This window comes from Elephantulus edwardii, unplaced genomic scaffold (genome assembly GCF_000299155.1).
Source record: "Elephantulus edwardii isolate Elephantulus edwardi_28Jun2011 unplaced genomic scaffold, EleEdw1.0 scaffold00168, whole genome shotgun sequence".
Classification (NCBI taxonomy): Eukaryota; Metazoa; Chordata; class Mammalia; order Macroscelidea; family Macroscelididae; genus Elephantulus; species Elephantulus edwardii.
In genome coordinates, this window is record NW_006399918.1 from 3,579,871 (window position 1) to 3,598,495 (window position 18,625).

The following is an 18,625-nucleotide window of genomic DNA, read 5'->3' on the forward strand; positions in this document are numbered from 1 at the left end:
GCTCAAAGGCATCAACTCTTCTGTCATCATTATTCACTGTCCAACTCTCAAATGCATACCAAGTGATTGGAAAGACTATGGCCTGAATCAGATGCAAGTTAGTCCTCAAACTGATACTATGGCTCCTCAATAATTTGGAAAGTTCCCTGACTGCAGACTTTCCCAGTGAAATACTTTTTCTGATTTCCTGATTGCTGATACAAAGGGTGTTGATTGTGGATCCAAGTAAGATGAAGTTGCTGACAATTTCAATCTTTTCTCCATCTGTCATGATGTCGCCAGTAAGTCCAGTAGTAAGACTTTTTGTTTTCTTGATACTGCTAGTTGTAACTTGTTATGATTCACACATAACAAGTTAAAACCTTTGTATAGTTAATAAAGCATAAACACACATTATTTTGATATTCTTTCATTTCATCCAGGATTCATCTGACATCAGCAATGATATCCCTGGTGCCATTGCATCTCCTAAATACTGCTTGAAATTCTGGCAGTTTCCTGTCTAAGTACTGTTCTAGTAATTTTTGAATTATCTTCAGCAATATTTTGTTTACAAATAATGTTAATTATATTATTCAATAGTTACTATATACTGTTGGATCGCTTTTCTTGGGAATGGGAACAAATATAGACCTCTTCCAATCTGATGACCAGACATTTCTCTAGCTTGGATTAGATATACCTTGGTCTTAAAACTGACATCATTTCTTTTAAATATTTTGGAGATATCTTTGACTACAGTTTTTCCCAATACAATATGCCTTTTGATTTCTTGACTGCTAGTACCATTGCTGTTGATTGTGTATCCAAATAAAATGAAATAGTTAACAACTTTTTCTTCATCTGCCATGATGCTGCTTATTGGCTCAGTAGTGAGGATTTTTATTTTCTTTAGATGCAGTCCATATTGAAGGTGGGCTTTGATTTTCTTCAGCAAGTGCTTCAGACTTTCTTCACTTACAGCAAGCAAGATATTGTCATTTGCATAGCAGGTTGTTGATTAGTCTTTTTCCAATCTTGATATGATGTTCTTCTTCATTTAATAAACTTCCTCAAAATTATTTTCTCAGCATAAATATTGAATATGTATAAAGAAAGGACACAACACTGATCTACACCTTTCCTGAATTTAAAGTATGTAGTGTTCTCTTGTTCTATTCAGATAACTATTTCTTTGTCTATGTACAGGTTTTGTATAAGAAAAATGAAATGTTATGAGATTCCTATTCTTAATGTTATCCATAATTTATTATGATTCAGTAATACATTGGATTAAATGCTTCTACATAGTCAATAACACATAGGTAAAATCCTTGTATTATTCTCTGCTTTCATTTGACATCAATATTGTTGTAGTTGTTATGTACCATTGAGTCAAGAATGACTCATAGAGAGTCTATGAACAAAAAATCTGAATGCAGTTTTATCCTGTCATCCTCACACTTCCTGGCACACTAGTGCCCATTACAGCAATCACCATGTTAATCCACCAGCTTAAGGGTCTTCCTCTCCCTCACCCACCTTCTCCCTTCCCAGGATCATGTCCCTCTCAAAGGAATAGCACCTTAGAGCTTTAATAGCCCTTTCCCCCATAGTCTCTTCTGAATCCAGCTTGATTTTCTAGTTCTGTAGATCTATTGTTCTAGGCATTTTAAAATAATCTTCAGTAAGATTTTACTTGCTAATAATAATAGTAATAATAGTAATAATAATAATAATAATAATATCTTTTCTATTATTAATAGATAAAGGAAGAAACCGAAGGAGCTGAAAAACAAATTCAAGCCACGGGTGGCAATATTTAAGGATACTTTGGGTAGAATGTTAAATGATCAGGAAGTATCAAGAGAAGATGGAAGGAATACACAGAGTCACTGTATCAGAAGGAATTGGCTGACACAGAAGAATTTCATAAAATGACATATGAGCAAGAGCCTGTGGTGATGAAGGAGGAAATTCAAATTGCTCTGAAAGAATTGGCAAAAAACAAGGCTCCAAGAGTTGATGGCATACCAATTGACATATTTCAACAAACAGACACTGGTCTGGATGTGCTCACTAAGTTGTGCCAAGAAATCTGGAGAACAGCCAGCTGGCCCACTGACTGGAAAAGATTGATATTTGTTCCCATTCCAAAGAAAGGTGACCCAACAGAGTGCAGAAATTATCGAACAATATCATTAATATCACATGCAAGCAAGATTCTGCTGAAAATTATCCAAAAATATTTGGAAAAATATGTCAGCAGAGAACTACCAGATGTACAGGCTGGATTTAGAAGAGGTCATAATAGTAAGGATATTATAGCTATTGTTAGATGGATCTTGTCAGAAAGCAGAAAATACCAGAAGAATGTCTATCTGTGTGCTTCATTGACTATGCAAAGGCTTTTGACTGTGTGGATCACAACAAGCTGTGGCTGACCCTAAGAAGAATGGGAATCCTAGAACATTTGATTGTGCTGATGTGAAACCTATACTTGGACCAAGAGGCAGTCATCAGAACAGAGCAAGGAGATACTACATGGTTCAAAATCAAGAAAGGGGTCCATCAGGGATGAACTTTGTCTCCATACCTTTTCAATCTGTATGCAGAACAGATCATCTGAGATGCTGGGCTGTACAAAGAGGAATGTGGCATCAGGATTGGTGGAAGAGTCATCAACAACCTGCGTTATGCAGATGACGCAACCCTGTTTGCTGAAACTGAGGAGGACCTAAAGCACTTGCTGCAGAAGGTCAAGGACTGCAGCCTCCTATATGGATTGAAGCTCAACATCAAGAAAACAAAGATTCTCTCCACTGGGCACAATTGGCAGCATCAGTATAGATGGTGAAGAGATTGAGATAGTTAACAGTTTTAGTTTGCTTGGCTCCACAATCAACACTCTTGGTAACAGCAGCCAGGAAATCAAGAGATGAATTGCATTGGGAACGTCAGTTATGAGGGACCTCTCAAGAGTACTGAAGATCAACGACTTCAGGCTGGAGATTAAGGTGCACCTGATCCGGGCTATAGTCTTTGCAATTACGTGCTATGCATTAGAGAGTTGGACAGTGAATAGTGTTGATAGAAAGAGAATTGATGCCTTTGAGCTGTGGTGCTGGAGAAGATTGTTGAATATATCACGGACTGTTAGGAGAACAAACAGGTTTGTCCTGGTGAAGGTGAAGCCAGAATGCTCCTTGGAGTCAAGGATTCTGAAGCTTCGTCTGACGTACTTTGGGCATGTTGCAAGGAGGGACTGGTCCTTGGAGAGGGACATCATGTTTGGCAGAGTGGAGGGGCAGCGAAGGAGAGGAAGACCTTTGATGAGATGGATTGATTCTGTGACAGGCGTGGTGGGAATAAGTGTGTTTGAGATGGCTATAGTTTGGCACAGGATAGAACAGCGTTTAGAGCTCTTGTACATAGGGTTGCTATGAGTTGCAAAAGACTCGATGGCACATAACAACAACAACAATTATTAATAGAATAACATAATACTCAATACAGTTCTGCCTGCCGTAGATTTGGTTCTAAATAATAGCAAACTTTCATTAAATTTCTGAGGCTATAAAACTTTATAACTGCTTATAAGAAAACTGCTTATCTTAATTTGGTAAAGTGAATTCCGACTCCCCATTTTTCAACTAGAAACATGGCATATAACACATCATGACATCAGAGTTTAATACAGAGTTGTTGTTGTTGTTAGGTGCTGTCATATAAATTACTACTCATAGTGACCCCCCAAAAAAGAAACCTGAGCCCTGTCTTGTCTTGTGTCGTCATCATCACCATCTCTGATACACTTAAGTCCACTGCTGCAGTTACTGTGTCAATCCATCTTGTTGAGGTCTTCCTCTCTTTTGCTGACCCTCCACCAATCCAAGTATGATGTCCCTTTCCAAGAAATAGCCTCTCCCAGCAACATGTCCAAAATATGAGAGATTAAGCTTTGTCATCTTTGCCTTCAAGGAGCACTGCCTACCTTTTTTTCCAAGATACATCTGTTCGGTCTTTTGACAGTCCTTGGGATACTCAGTAATCTTTACCAACACCACAACTAAAAGGCATCGATTTTTCTGACAACTTTATTCATTGTCTATTTCTCAGCTGCCTACTAGGTGATTGTAAAGATCATGGTCTAAAACAGGAACACCTTACTCTTCAAACTGACATCACTGTTCTTCAATGTTTTGGAGAGGTCTCTGAAAGTGGACTTTCTCAATACAATCTCCTGATTTCCTAACTATTGCTTACAAGGGTGTTGATTAGTGATCTACGCAAGAGAAAATCATGGCCAACATTAATCATTTCTCCACCTATCATTGATGGTGAGGATCCTTTTCCCCTGATGTTGGTATGTAACCCATATTGAAAGCTCACTCTTTGTTCTTCTGCACCAAACACTTCAAGCCCTCCTCACTTTCAGCAAGTGATGTTTTGTCATCCACATAGTGAAAGTTGTTGACAAGTCTTCCTCCAATCCTGATGCTATATTTCTCTTCATAGAGTTGAGCTCCATGAATTATTTGCTCAGCACACAGATTGAACAGCTATGGAGAAAGGATACCTTTCTGACTCTACTTTTCCTGATTCTAATGCATGTAGAGTTTCTTTGCTCCATTTTAATAACAGCTTCTTGATTTAGGTATGGATTTCATGTGAGCACAATGAAGTATTCTGGCATTTTCACTTCTTCAAACTTTGTTCCAGTTTGTTATGATTCACATTGTAATACACCATTATACACATTGTAATATGTGTTGTAATATGTGTTATAATACAGTATAATATACATATACTAAATAAATGTTGACAATTATTGTTGGGATTATTATTTTTATTGAAACATCACAATTTCTCCTTTGTTATTGTCACATAAAGAAATCAACTTCTGATAGCTTCCAATGATGTTAGAAGGAATTTTTGTTTTGCTTTCTTGTGTCCTACATAGTATTCAGAATATTATTGTGCACATAACAAGAACAAAACCCCTAACTTATTTCCGTTTCATCATTTCTGAACTACGTGTTATGGAGTAGAGCTGTGTTATAGAATTTCCTTGGCTGTAATCTTTACAGAAACAATTTGTTGAGCTGTTCTTCTGCAGAGCTGTTAAGTGGATTTGAACACCCAATCTCTAATTTAGCGGTTGATTGCCATTGCTTGTGTCATCTCTGAAGGATGTATGGTGCACAAGGCAGCTACATAAGCAGTCAATGAATTCACTACCGTTTCTCTGATACAAGATCATACATAAGATTAGCTCATAAGCTCTTGGTACTTTGAAGAATAATGCCAATGTAATGAGGAAATCAGTTATATTTCCTCCCCTAGCATTTTATTTTTTTTAGGTTTTTAATTTCTTTATTGTGATTTTAATGAAAATTTGGGGTTTTGTTCATTCACTGGTGCACATTTTCCTCCCTCTATTTCCTCCCAATTCCCTTTGTAATGAATTCTTGTTTCAGATCATATTAATATTTTGCACTTCAAGGAACAACAGCTGGGCACCAATGTTACTAATTCAGTGCAACACAGAAAGGAACAGAGTGCCCACAAAGCCATGCATATCAAGGATTTCTTTCATATTGTTTTATGTATTTTTCTTAGAATTCTTCATTGTGTGGTTTTTCTCTCTCTGGTTTTTGTATGTTTCATATAGCCACCATTACCTTTTAAAATTATGAAGTCATATCTACTGCTGGTTTTATTTATTAGAAATGTAGTATCTTTCTAACTATTTAACAAAAGTGTTAATGTTAAGTCAGTGCTCTTCTACACTAATGAATCAACCACAACCTTTTCTCTCCCTATGTGTTATTTTTAGTGTGTTTTTTCAGAATGCAAAGCTCTTTTTATAAAACAAATGTGAATAGCATGCCATAACTGAAACACCTGTGTTGTGCTCAATAAATATTTATTGAATTAAATGAGTGAAAAAGCATTCTTCTTTTCTTGTCTATTCAAGCACTTAACTCTTTTGTTATCTAAGGGTTTTCTAGTCCTTACTTTCTGTCTCTGCTTATTGGATTATTCTTATCACTTTGAAAAAATAGTATATAGCCTCTCACATTAAAATAAAAGCTCTTCCTTGACTTTAGATTTTCCTACATCATAATCTCATGGAAAACCTTCACAGAATGTTATCTTTGCATACTGTCCCTACTAATTCATTTTCTGATTACTTTCAAGCCTGTTCAATCTGGTTGCAAGCCTATATATGTTGTTGTTGGGTGTCATTGACATAGTAATCTTAGGAACAAAATACCAGAACCATGCCCTATCTTGCACCAATTTTATGATCTCTGACAAGCATAAGTCCATTGTTGCAGTCACTGTGTCAATCCATCTTATGGATTAAGGGACTTCCTTTATTTTGGGGACTCTATACCTTTCCGAAAATGATGTCTTTATCCAGAACTGGGCCCTTCTGGCAGCATACTCAAAATGTGTGAGATGGAGATTCACTATCTTTACCTCTAAGAAGCACACTACTAGTTACACTTCCTCTAAGATGAATTTGTTTTTTTCTTTTGGTGCTGGTGTTATGCGCTGTCCAGGTGAAACTTGACCCTCCAGCAGGTTTTTAAAGACGATAAATTGCACGGGAGGTTGCCCATCTCTCTTCAGTGGAGCAGTTGGTAGATTCAAATCAACTGCCTTGCACTGGCAGCAAAACCCCTTACCACCAATCCTCCAGAGCAGTCTAACAGTCAGCACTGTTCTCCAAAACCACAATTCAACATCATTGACTTTTCCTGGGTCATCCTTATTCATTGTTTTACTTTCATATGCATAGAAAGAAATTGAAAAGACTATGACTTGCTTCTTACCACTTTGGGGAGGTGAATATTTTTTTTTAAATTTTTTTTTCTGGTGGCATAGAGTGTTATATTACTTTTTAAATACTAGTTTATTTAAAAAAATTCTAATTTATTGATTTAGAAAACATATTCTTCCAATTTCACTCACCCCCTCACCAAATTTTACAACTCCATGATTAATACTCCCTCCCCCTGCACATCCACACCCCCCTTGGATCCTTATACTCATTCTACAATAATGGTTTTATACAATATTTGTTCTTGTGGGACTGAGTTAGTTCACTCAGCATAATGCTCTCCAGTTCCTCCCAAGTTAGGTAATAATTTACAAAATCATTGATCCTGTATGTTGCATAGTATTCCATTGTGTGAATGTACTATCATTTCTCAATCTATTTGTTTGTGGTTGGACATTTGGGCTGTTTCCATGTTCTTGTGATGATGAATAGTGCTGCTATGAACATTAGTGTACAAATCTGCTTGTACCTCAGCTCTTATTTTCTCAGGGTATATTTCAAGTAGTAGAATAGCTAGGTCATATGCAATTTCCATGTTCAGCTTTTTGAAGAAGCATCAAACTGCCTTCCAGAATGTTTGTACCATTTTACAATTCCATCAACAATGTAGAAGAGTTACTTTCTCTCCACATCCTCTCTAACATTTATTACTTGCTGCTCTGTTAAATTTTGACACTGTTACTGGAGTGAGATGGTACCTCACTGGGGTTTGGATTTGCATCTCTCTGATTGCCAGTGATTTTGAGCATTTCTTCATGCATTCTTTTTCCATCCGAATATTTTACCCTATGAAAATTCTTTTCATATCTTTGCCCATTTTGTAATTGAGTTATCAGTCTTTTTCTTGTTGAGACCCAGGAGTTTTCTGTGAACTTTCATTATGAGACTCTTGTATGAGATGGTATTACCAAGTGTTTGTTCCCAGGAGGTAGGTTTTCTTTTTACCCTGTCGGGAAAAGTTTTTGATACACACTTGGATTTAATCTTTAGAAGGTTCCATTCATCAATTTTATCCTCTTCAGCTTGTGCATTTCTGGCTATATTTGGCAGTCTTTTTCTATGTAGGCCTTCTAAGCTTGATCCTGGTTTGTCTCTTATGAACTTTACTCCCAGGTCTCTGATCTATCTTGAGTTGGTTTTTATGTACGGTGTGAGATACGGATCCTTTTTCAGCTTTCTGCAGGTAGAAGTCCAGTTTTGCCGGCACCATTTGTTGAAGAGGTTGTCATTTCCTCATTTGATAGCTAGTACAATCATAGGCAGATAGACCAATGGAACAGAATTGGGAACCCAGAGACAGATCCAGCTATGTATGATCAACTGATATTTGGAGAGGGTTTTAGTGGTAGATTTCCCCAATACAACATGTCTTTTGATTTCTGGATGCTGATACATGGTGTTATTGTGGGTACAAGTAAAATGAAATCTTTGACAACTTGAATCTTTTTGCCATCTTTATTATGTTACCTATTGGGTCCAATTGTGAAAATTTTGGGTTTATTGATATTGAAATGTAATTTATATTGATGGATATAGTATTTATCTTCTTCAGTAAGTATTCCAGGTCTTCCTTATTTTGTGTAAGCAATGTTGTGTCATTTGCGTAGCACAGGTTGTTGATGAGTCTTCTTTCAATGTGGATGCCACATTCTTCTTCATATAGTTCAACTTCAGGAATAATTCGGAAAGAATACAGCTTGAATAGGCTTGATGAAAGGATACTACTCTAATGTACAACTTAATCTTGATTTTACATCATGCATGTATATATTTTGCATGACTACAACTAGGTGGCCTTGGATTTCCACTCTTCTCAATGTTAGCTATCATTTCTTATGATTGATATTGTCAACAAGACACAATGAACATCTTTATGGATTTTTCTGCTTTCAGTCAAGATCCACCTGACATCAGCCATGTTATTCCTCTTTCCATGGCTCCTTCTGAACGCAGATTGAATTTATGACACTTATCTATTGATGAATTGTTCAAGCCATTTTTAAAATAATTTTCAGCAAGAGTTTACCCCCATTTGGTATGCATTGTCTTATTTCACCTTGAGAAATGCCAAACACGCTCTTTTTTTTTTGTTTTTTTAAACTCTAATCTTTTGTACATTTTGTTAAGTTACTTTGCTTTGTCTTCTCAAGCTGCCCTCTGAAATTTACATTTCTAGTTCAATCATTTCCTGTGGTTTCTCAACTTTCTTAAATCATATTTAACACAAACACATTGATATATCAAAGATACTACAAATTAGACCATTCGATTTTCTTCATGAAAACCAGTATTTAATCAGTTTTCACAATATCATCAATGGTATCATTATCTACCCAATTATTAAAGTCAGAAATTTTAGAACAGTGTTTTTAAGCTGTGAAGAGTGCTGAACATCCCATTATTGTTGTTGTTATGGGCCGTCGAGTCGTTTGCGACTCATAGCGACCCTATGTACAACAGCCCTAAACCCTGCTCTATCCTGTGCCAATCGCATTGTCTCTGACACACCCATCCCGAATACCCCAGTCACTGAATCAATCCACCTCATAGAGGGTCTTCCCCTTCTGTGCTGTCCCTCTACCCTACCAAGCATGGTGTCCCTCTCCAAGGACCTGTCTCTCCTTACAACATGTCCAAAGTATGGGCAAAAAAACTGAATAGATATGTCTTAGCAAGGGTGCAGCTGGAGTGCTCTTTGAAGGCAAGAATGATGAGGCTTCACCTAACATACTTTGGACATATTGCTAAGAGGTCATGGGAAAAGGACATGATGTTGGAAACGGTGGAAGGTCAGCTAAGGTAAGGAAGACCCTCAAACAGGTGACTGCTGCTATGAGCTATTGTGTGTCAGGGCTATTGTGTGTCAGGAAGTGTGAGTTTGGCTCAGGACAGGAATGGTTTCAGATCTTTTGTTCATAGAGTCACTATGAGTCATGCTCGACTTGATGGCATCTAACAATAACAACAAATTTTATATTTCCACTGCCCTCCAATCTATCAGAGTCAATGTTGATTTTATTTGTAATGCACATCTCATTATTATCTCCATCTCATTCTATCTATCTTCTTGGTCATCTACAAAGGCAGTGTGTCATATTTTTTTTCATGCTGAATTAGGAAGTTTATTAGGCTCCTCATTTCCATGTCTATGATATAAACATGGAATTACACGCATTGTCTCATTTAGCAGATCTTACATGCCTGTAGAGTCTTCAGTCAGCTGGGCCTTTGTTTATTCTTGTCATGATTTACAGTTACCTCAATGTGAGTAAATAACAAACACAGAATGATGCATAAGCCATAGCAACAAATCTCACTCATTACCATTTACCTTTTTTTCCTAAAATTGTATCACAACTCTTTCTTGTAAAAAAAATAAATTTCAGAACAAGATATTTAGGTCACTTTGTTGAGAAAAATAAGGGCAAGTCTATCATTTTAAAGCAATGAATGCTCACATATGGTTGAAAGGTACCCTGAGAAGTAAATGATTTTAATGAACCCATTGAGGTTTAAAAAGCTGTATTAACCTAATGTCAGGAAGAGACACAAGATACAGGCATGAATGTCCCTGGTCATCTGGCGGTGCAATTCTCTAGCGATGTGATGCTACACACATCTTCATTGTTGTCAATGCTTGAGGTGTCGGTCAACTCCTTGTTGCTTACCACAATTCCAATGGAAGACAGACTGCTAATGAAGGCGTGCATCAGCTGTGCATAAATATCCCTAATATTAAAGTAAGGTAGCTCGTGACTACCTTATTTTTCTGGTGGGTCCTCACTTCACTGGCCCACATCAATGTCCTTTTGTTTCTGATAGTACTTGGAAAACTTATTGAAGAAGATAGTGATAGGAAGCACTACCACCAAGATACCACAGATGATACAGGTGCTGGCGATAAGCTTTCCAGGCAAGGTGACTGGGTGTGTGTCTCCATAGACCCCAGTTGTCATGCTGATGGTGGCCCATGACCAGTGGATGGAGATGCTAGTAAGGCCCAACATGGACTCATCTTTCTCCACAGAGTAGATAAGCACAGAAAAGATGGAAAGCTCCACTGATAGGAAGAGAAGCAGCAGCCCAACTTCATAACTGTGTCTCAGGGTTGCTCCTAGAGACTGAAGTCCCATTGAGTGGCATGTAAGCTTTAGAATTCGGAAAATCCACATCAGCCTCAGGAACTGGACCACGTTTTCCACGTTCTCAAGGTCCTCACTCTCTTCCTCTTTGGTGTCTACAGCCAATGTGGCATAGAAGGAAATAATGGAGACAAAGTCGATTATGTTCAGAGGGTTTTTCTAAAATTTCTCTTGGCAGGATGAGGCAACCAGTCAGATGGCCAGCTCCCCGGTAAACCAGGTGATGCATGCAATCTCCACTCCTCCCAGTACAGGGTCATCCATAGCTCCATCCTCACTCTGGTACTCGGACATGCTGCGGACACACATCGCCATGATGGAGGCAAGCACCACGCTCAAGGACGAGATGGCAATAAGCTTGGCAGACAGGCAGTATGCTGGGTTTTCCATTCAAATCCAGATTTTCTTTCGGAGCTTCCCAAATCGCAGCTTGTAAAACTTCCCCAGCTCTTTCTCAAAGAGAAAGGACTCTTCATAGGAGGAGTCGGTGCTCACATCATTGCTTTTCTGATCCCAGTCCTTCTTGTGGTTCTCCTCCCTATGCTCCTGGTAGCAGTTGCTCCAGTAGGAGTCAATGAACAGCTTGTTGATGCCCCAGTACTCCATCTCCTGGCAGAAGGAGAACGGCACAGCTCCTCCATGACATGCAGCTTCCATGTGTAGTAAAAATTCAAAACATATCTGGACAGAGAGGGGTTCCTATCAAAATAGTACTCCTTATTGGCCACGCTGTAGTCATCACCTGCTCCAGAAATGCTTCTTCAGAGTGGCAGGTGAGCAACTTCCCGAGACTGGTGTGAGGAAACCAGAAGAGGGTGCTCTGGTCCACTGACTGCTTAAAAGGCCCCCACGTTCAAGTTGACAAGTTCCTCATCCAGTGCAGGGCGATGGAAGAACTCACCGGATACCATGGTGGATACAGGTGGTGGAGTGCCGGCTTGGAAGGCAAATGATCACCATCACTTTTCACCTTTGTGGTGGCGATGTCACCAACTCTGCCCTCATCCTGTCAACTGCGATCTCCATCATCATCCAAGAAGTGCCACCCTTCTTTATTCACTGCAATCTGTGGTGCACATTGGGATTTAGTGTCTCAAAAAGAAGAGAAGAAACGGGTTCTCTAGTTGCCCAGGCCAAAGGGGTTGATGGGAATCCACTGTCACAGATTCGCTAGAGATGGAATCCTTGGTGATGTGCTCCTGTGTCATTTGTAGGAAACATACGATGCTTCTGTTCATTTGTGTTTGTTTCATAGCAGGTATTATCCTGGGAGCTTCCACTTAGCTTTTAAAGAGATCCACACACCACTGTCTCAGCTACCCTGAGCTCACGCAACAGGTGGAGTCCCAGAGCTCCAGCGACGGTGGGTTCCAGAGACCAGAGGTTGGGTAACTCTGGGAACCAGGAGCCCTGAAGGATGCAAAGTTCCCTGAGGACATAAAGCTCCAGGATCATACACTCCAGATCATGCCTTGGCTCTTCAATGCCTCTGGGCGGTGCTGCAGGGATTCGGCCTTGCTGCGCACCTCTGCGTGCTCACAGTGGTGGGGGCTGCGGCCTATGTCATCATATTTTAATGAACTACAGTTGATATCATCTCTCAGTCTTTCCATTACAATATCTATTGTTGTTGTTCCAAACATCATGTCCCTCTCCAAGGAATAGCCCCTCCAAGCAACATGTCCAAAGTGTGTGAGGTGAAGCCTCATCATTCTTGCCTCCAAAGAGCACTCTGGCTGCACCTTCTCTAAAACTTGTTTGTTCTATTGCTCGTCCATGGGGTGTTTAATGCTCTTCTCCCACATCACAGCTCAAATGCATCAAAGCATTTTTTTAGCTGTTTTTGAATGATCTTCAGCAGTTTTTTTGCTTGCATGTGATATTAACAATATTGTTTGATAGTTTCCACATTCAGTTATATCATCTTTCTTGAGAATGGGTACAAATATGGACCTCTTCCAATTTGTTGGCAAAAAAACCCCTATCTTCCAAATTTCCTGACATAGATTGGTGAATGCAGCCAAAGCTGCATCTGTTAAGTGAAACAAGTCAGTTGGTATCCCATTGGTTCCTGGAGGACTTTATTTTTTGCCAATGCCTTCAGTGCAGTTTCCACTCCTCCTTCATTACCATTGGCTTCTGTTAATATGATATTTCCCGAAATTTTTCAGCATCAATTAGTTCTTTTTGGTCCTGCGATTCTGTGTATTCCCTCAACCTTCTTTTGATCCTTTCTGGGTCATTCAATATATTTCCTATAGCATCTTTTAATATTGCAACATGAGGCTTAAATTTATTTTCAGTTCTCTCAGCTTTAGAAATGCAGAAAGAATTCTTTGCTTTTTATTTTCCAATTGCAGCTATCTGCACATTCCATTATAATACTTTGCTTTGTCCTCTTGAGATGCCTTTTGAAATCGTCTGTTCAGCTCTTTTATTTTGACATTTTCCCCTTTTGTTTTGCCTTCCCAATGCTCCAGTGCAATTTTTTTAGAGTTTTGTTTGACATCCATTTCATTGTTTTTCTTTCTCCTGTTTTTGTAATGAATTTTTGCTTTCTTCAAGGATAAAACTCTTGATATCATCCTACAACTCATCTGATCTTCAGTCTCTGGTGTTCAGTGCCTCAAACCTATCCCTAAGATTATCTTTAAATTCAGATGGAATTGATTCAAGATCATATCTTGGTTCCCATGGACTTATTTTAATTTTGTTTGGCTTCAATTTGAACTTGCATATTGAGTAATTGATGGTCTCACCCACAGTCTTCCCCTGGTCTAGTGTTGACAGCTGATATTGAGCTTCTCCAGTGATTTCTTCCACAAATGTAGTCAGTTTGATTCCTATGCAGCTCATCAGGTGAGATCCAGGTTAAAGTCTCCATTTGTGTCTTTTAGAAAAAGTATTTGGAATGAATAAATCATTGTAGATATAAAATTCAATAATTTTATTTAGCTTCATTTTGTCACCAAGCCCAAGTTTTCCAACTATTATCCCTTCTTTACTGTTTCTCACTTTCACACTCTAGTCACCAGTTATCATTAATGCATCTTGATGTTATGCTTGGTCAATTTCAGACTGTAGGATTTGGTAAAAATTTTCAATTTCTTCCCCTTTGACTTCAGATGTAGAAGTGTATATATTGGAATAATAGTTGTGTTAGTGTGTCTTCCTTGTATGCATATGGATATTATCACTCTCAACTGACTTTTAAATACAAAGGCCTACCCACCACATCCTTATTGACTTAAATAAGAGGCTTCATCCCACAGCTGTTTTTTAACTAAATCCAAATGACTAATCAACTTACATTTGATTGTTAACAAAGTTAAAAGAAAGATCTAACAGCTCTATATCAACTTTCAATTAAATCAAAACAATCTACCCTCCAGAAATCAACTGATTCACACAGGCATCTCCAAAACTGGAGACTGAAAATATCAACACTCTCAAACAAGTATCATCTGATATCTCACAAAACAGCAAAAAGAATTTAAACATATTTTATAACATGTTTCTATACACAATAATACATGTCTCTCTGTACATTTTTTATTTTCATCACTCTAAATTTAATATAGTAAAAAAAGAAAAATTTTATTAATATTGACACATAGACACATTCTCATATGCTTTAAGAGGTCTTCACAATCTTGTCTCTATATCCACCATTGATATCCCTTTAGGTCTTGGCCTCCTTACAGTTCTTTAGTTTTACTGGTCTTCTATTAATTCCTGGAAGTCTATCATGTTATAAGAACTTCTTTTTTTTCTCCTCCATTATTTGATATCATATTGCCTCAGGATTTTTTCACCTTCGATTCATTCTTCCTCATTGTTTAAGCCTTTACTAAGTTGTGATTTTTGCTGAAAACCTTAACTACTATTTCTACCTTGCTATTCTGTATAGCAATTATTCACTTTTCCCAAATTTTAATCATAAACTGTTACTATTTCATGTGTTTATTTATTGACATTTCTCCAACAGAATGTTTATTCCAAAAAGAGAAAATGTTGTCGATTTAGTTTTTATATCTCTAGCAACATTATAGCAGTCTATAAAAATGGAACAAGTAAAGAAATGAATGTATATGATGATTAATGTTCTTTTCCTGAAAGTTAAGTTTTAAAAGTTGTATTTAATAATAGGAAGCTCTAGTACCAATCTCTATCTATGCTTAAGTCATTCCTGCATTTGGTTAAAATAAATGAGGTTCAGGAATTGACTCTTAGGAAATGCATGTCATGTACAATTACACTAATATCTTCAAGCCTCAATTTGTTCATTCTGGAAAATTAGGGCACATAATTACCCACTACTTTATCAGCAAGAAATCATCAAATGCTCACTTTAATAAGGTGGACCTTGATAATTCTGTATCACTTTCTTATTTTCTTCAAGATAAAAGTACCATTGTGGTTTTATAGAAATATATATTAATTTCATATAAATCTAATGTAGGAATTGAGGGGAAAAGTTGTATTTGTTATTATACTTTTATTCTAATCAACTCTTGTCTCTTGGATCACATGAAAAGAGATTTTTCTTCATATATTTTCTTGTACTGTGCTGCATTCACTGTGAATAAGACGTTTCTATTTGGCAGCTTTTTCTATGGCAGGACTTGTGCAATTCCATTGGATTTGACTAAACTGAAAGTCACATTAACAGAATCATTGGAAACATTTATAAGTTATAAACAATTGGAAACCAAAATGCCATTGTACTCAAATGAGAAAACACATTTATAATTTTTACTTTTTATATGGTCACACTGTTGTAGTATAGTTAAATGCCATTGAATCAATTTTGACTCACAGTGATCTTATAGAACATAGTAGAACATCTCCGTAGGGTTTTCTAGGCTGAAATATTTATAAGAAGAGATAACCATTGGATAATCTTTGAGCTACTGGGTGGGTTCAAACCATCAACCTTTAGGAAAGCAATTGAGTGCTTAACCACTGCACTATCAAAATATGAACATATTATTTATTTAAAAATTTTGCAAATCCCTGATTATGAGAAATACTGGTCATAGGAATAATAATAAAAAAATTATTGCAAACATGTTTGATTCCACAGTCAAATGTAAAATCTAATGCTCTAAACCCATGTCAGACCAAGCATCCTAATATTTGGCCTGGCATGTATTTTCTTGAACGTCTGTGGTTATCTGCACATGCTGGCTGTCTTGAAGATGGGAAAGGAATTGTTATAAATAATATGTGGGACTATCTATGCTCACTGAATTCTGTTTCATCACCTGGCCCTTATCTCCTTTAACAATCTTTTTAATTTCTAACCTCTCAGATCCAGTTTTTCTGTTGTTATTTTTTTAGTGTCCTTTTCATAAATTGTGATTTTTGTGAAGTTTACAAAGAATTCTGTTTTCATTTATCCAGTCATACGCATTTTCCTTCCTCCTTCTCCTGTAATTCCCCGCTCCCTGGAGGCAAGGATTCGGAGGCCATCTAACATACTTTGGGCATATTGTAAGGAGGGACAGGTCCTTGGAGAGGGACATCATGCTTGGTAGGGGTTAGTGAGGTGGATTGATTAAGTGACTGGGGAAATCGGGATGGGTGTATCAGAGACAGTGCGATTAGAACAGGACAGAGCAGAGTTTAGGGCTGTTGTACATAGGGTCATTATGAGTTGCAAGCAACTTGATGGCGCATAACAACAACAACATTGTGTGTCCTGTTCCAGATTGTTAATTATCATACAGAGAATGTCTAGTTGTTCATTCAGATTGTCCTTCCTCTCACTCATTCCAGTGCAGTGTTCAGGACCTATCCGTTCTTTTCCTACATTCCATACTTTTATATTCCTCCTAATGTTATAATAGAGGCCATGTGCAGTGTTTATCCTGTGTGACTGAGATATTTTATTCAACATAATGTTTGCCAGGCTCATCCAGGTTGTGTAGTGTTTTATGAGTTCATGGAGTTTTCAGTGTTGCATTATATTCCATCATATAAATGCAACATGGTTCCTCTATCCATTTCTTTGTTGATGAACACTTAGACTAATTTCATCCTTTTGCTATTGTGAGTAATGTGACAATAAACATGGGTGTTGATGAATCTGTTTATGTCACAGCTCTGATTTCCTTGTGGTGTATTACCTCAGGAGAGATAGTAGGGATAGCTTGGTCAAATGATAGTTCTATTTTCAAATTTTTGAGAAAGTTCTGGACTGTTTTCCATATATTTATACCATTTTGCATATCCAACAGCAGTGTATGAGAGTTCTGATCTCTCCATGTCCTCTCCAACATTTGTTGTTTGCTATCCTGTTGAACTTTGATATTATTGCTGGAGTAAGATAGCATCTCATTGTTGTTTGGATTTGCATAATTTCATCTTGCTTGATTCAACAATCAACATCCTTGATATCAGTAATCAGGAAATGAGAAGACATACTAAATAAGGCAAGTCTGGTTTCAGAGATCTCTCCAAAAATGATGATGTCAATATTAAGAGGTGCTCAAAATCCTGGTCTTTTCCATCACCAGCTATACATCAGAGAGCTGACAATGAGTAAGGATGACAGAAGAAGTACAGATGTCTTTGAGTTATGGTTCTAGAGAAGAATACTGAATATACTAGGAATTGTCAAAATAACATACAGACATGTCTTTGGAAAAGTGCATCCAGTGCTTCTTGGGGACAAAGAGAGAGAAGTTTCATAATTCATACTTTGGACATATAGCTAAGTGAGGCTATTCCTTGGAAAGTAACATCATGCTTGGAAGAATAGAAGATCCGTGAGGGAGAGGAAGACCCTTAATGAGGTAGACTGACATAGTGAATTTGGCAATGGGTTCTAAAGTGTCGGAGACAATGAGGATGGCACAGGATATGGCAAGGTTCAAGTTGGCTGTTTATAGGGTCTCTATGAGTTGTACTATGCATTCATAGTAAAAAAATCAATTTCAAGTTTTATATTAAAATACAATGTTGTGAGCGATAGCATAATATGCATATGCATACAAGGAAAACCCATTAACATGACTATTATTCAAATATGTGCTTCTACAGCTAGAGCCAAAGAGGAAGAAATTGAGAATTTTTACCAAATTTTGCAGTCTGAAATTGACCAAACATACAATCAGGATCTGTTAATGATAATTAGTAACTGGAATGTGAAAGTAGGAAACAGGGAAGAAGGAATAGTATTTGGAAAATATGGGGTTGGTGATAGAAATTAAGGTGAAAATAGAAAGATTGAATTTTGTATTTACAATGATTTATTCATTGCAAATACCTTTTATAAAAGATACAAACGATGACTTTACACATAGCTTTCACCTGATGGGCTACATAGGAATCAGATTGACTACATTTATGGAATAATTGGAGAGGCTCAATATCAACAGTCAAAACTAGGCCAGGGGCAGACTGTGGGTCAGATCATCAATTACGCATATGCAGGTTCAAATTGAGGGTGAAGATAATGAAAATAAGTCCACAGGAACCAAGATACGATCTTGAATCAATTCCATCTAAATTTCATTATAGTCTTAAGAATAGGTTTGAGGAATTGAACACTAATAAGACTAAATGAGTTATGAGATAATGTCAAGGATATCATCCATGAAGAAAGAAAAAGATCATTACAAAAACATACGAGAAAGAAAAAAAT

The 18,625-nt window shown here is 37.4% G+C and overlaps 1 pseudogene; it reads right to left on the minus strand.

The window, feature by feature from the left end:
- Positions 1 to 10,407: 10,407 nt before the first annotated feature.
- LOC102864640 lies at positions 10,408 to 11,885 on the minus strand (annotated as a pseudogene).
- Between the last annotated feature and the right edge of the window lie 6,740 nt (positions 11,886 to 18,625).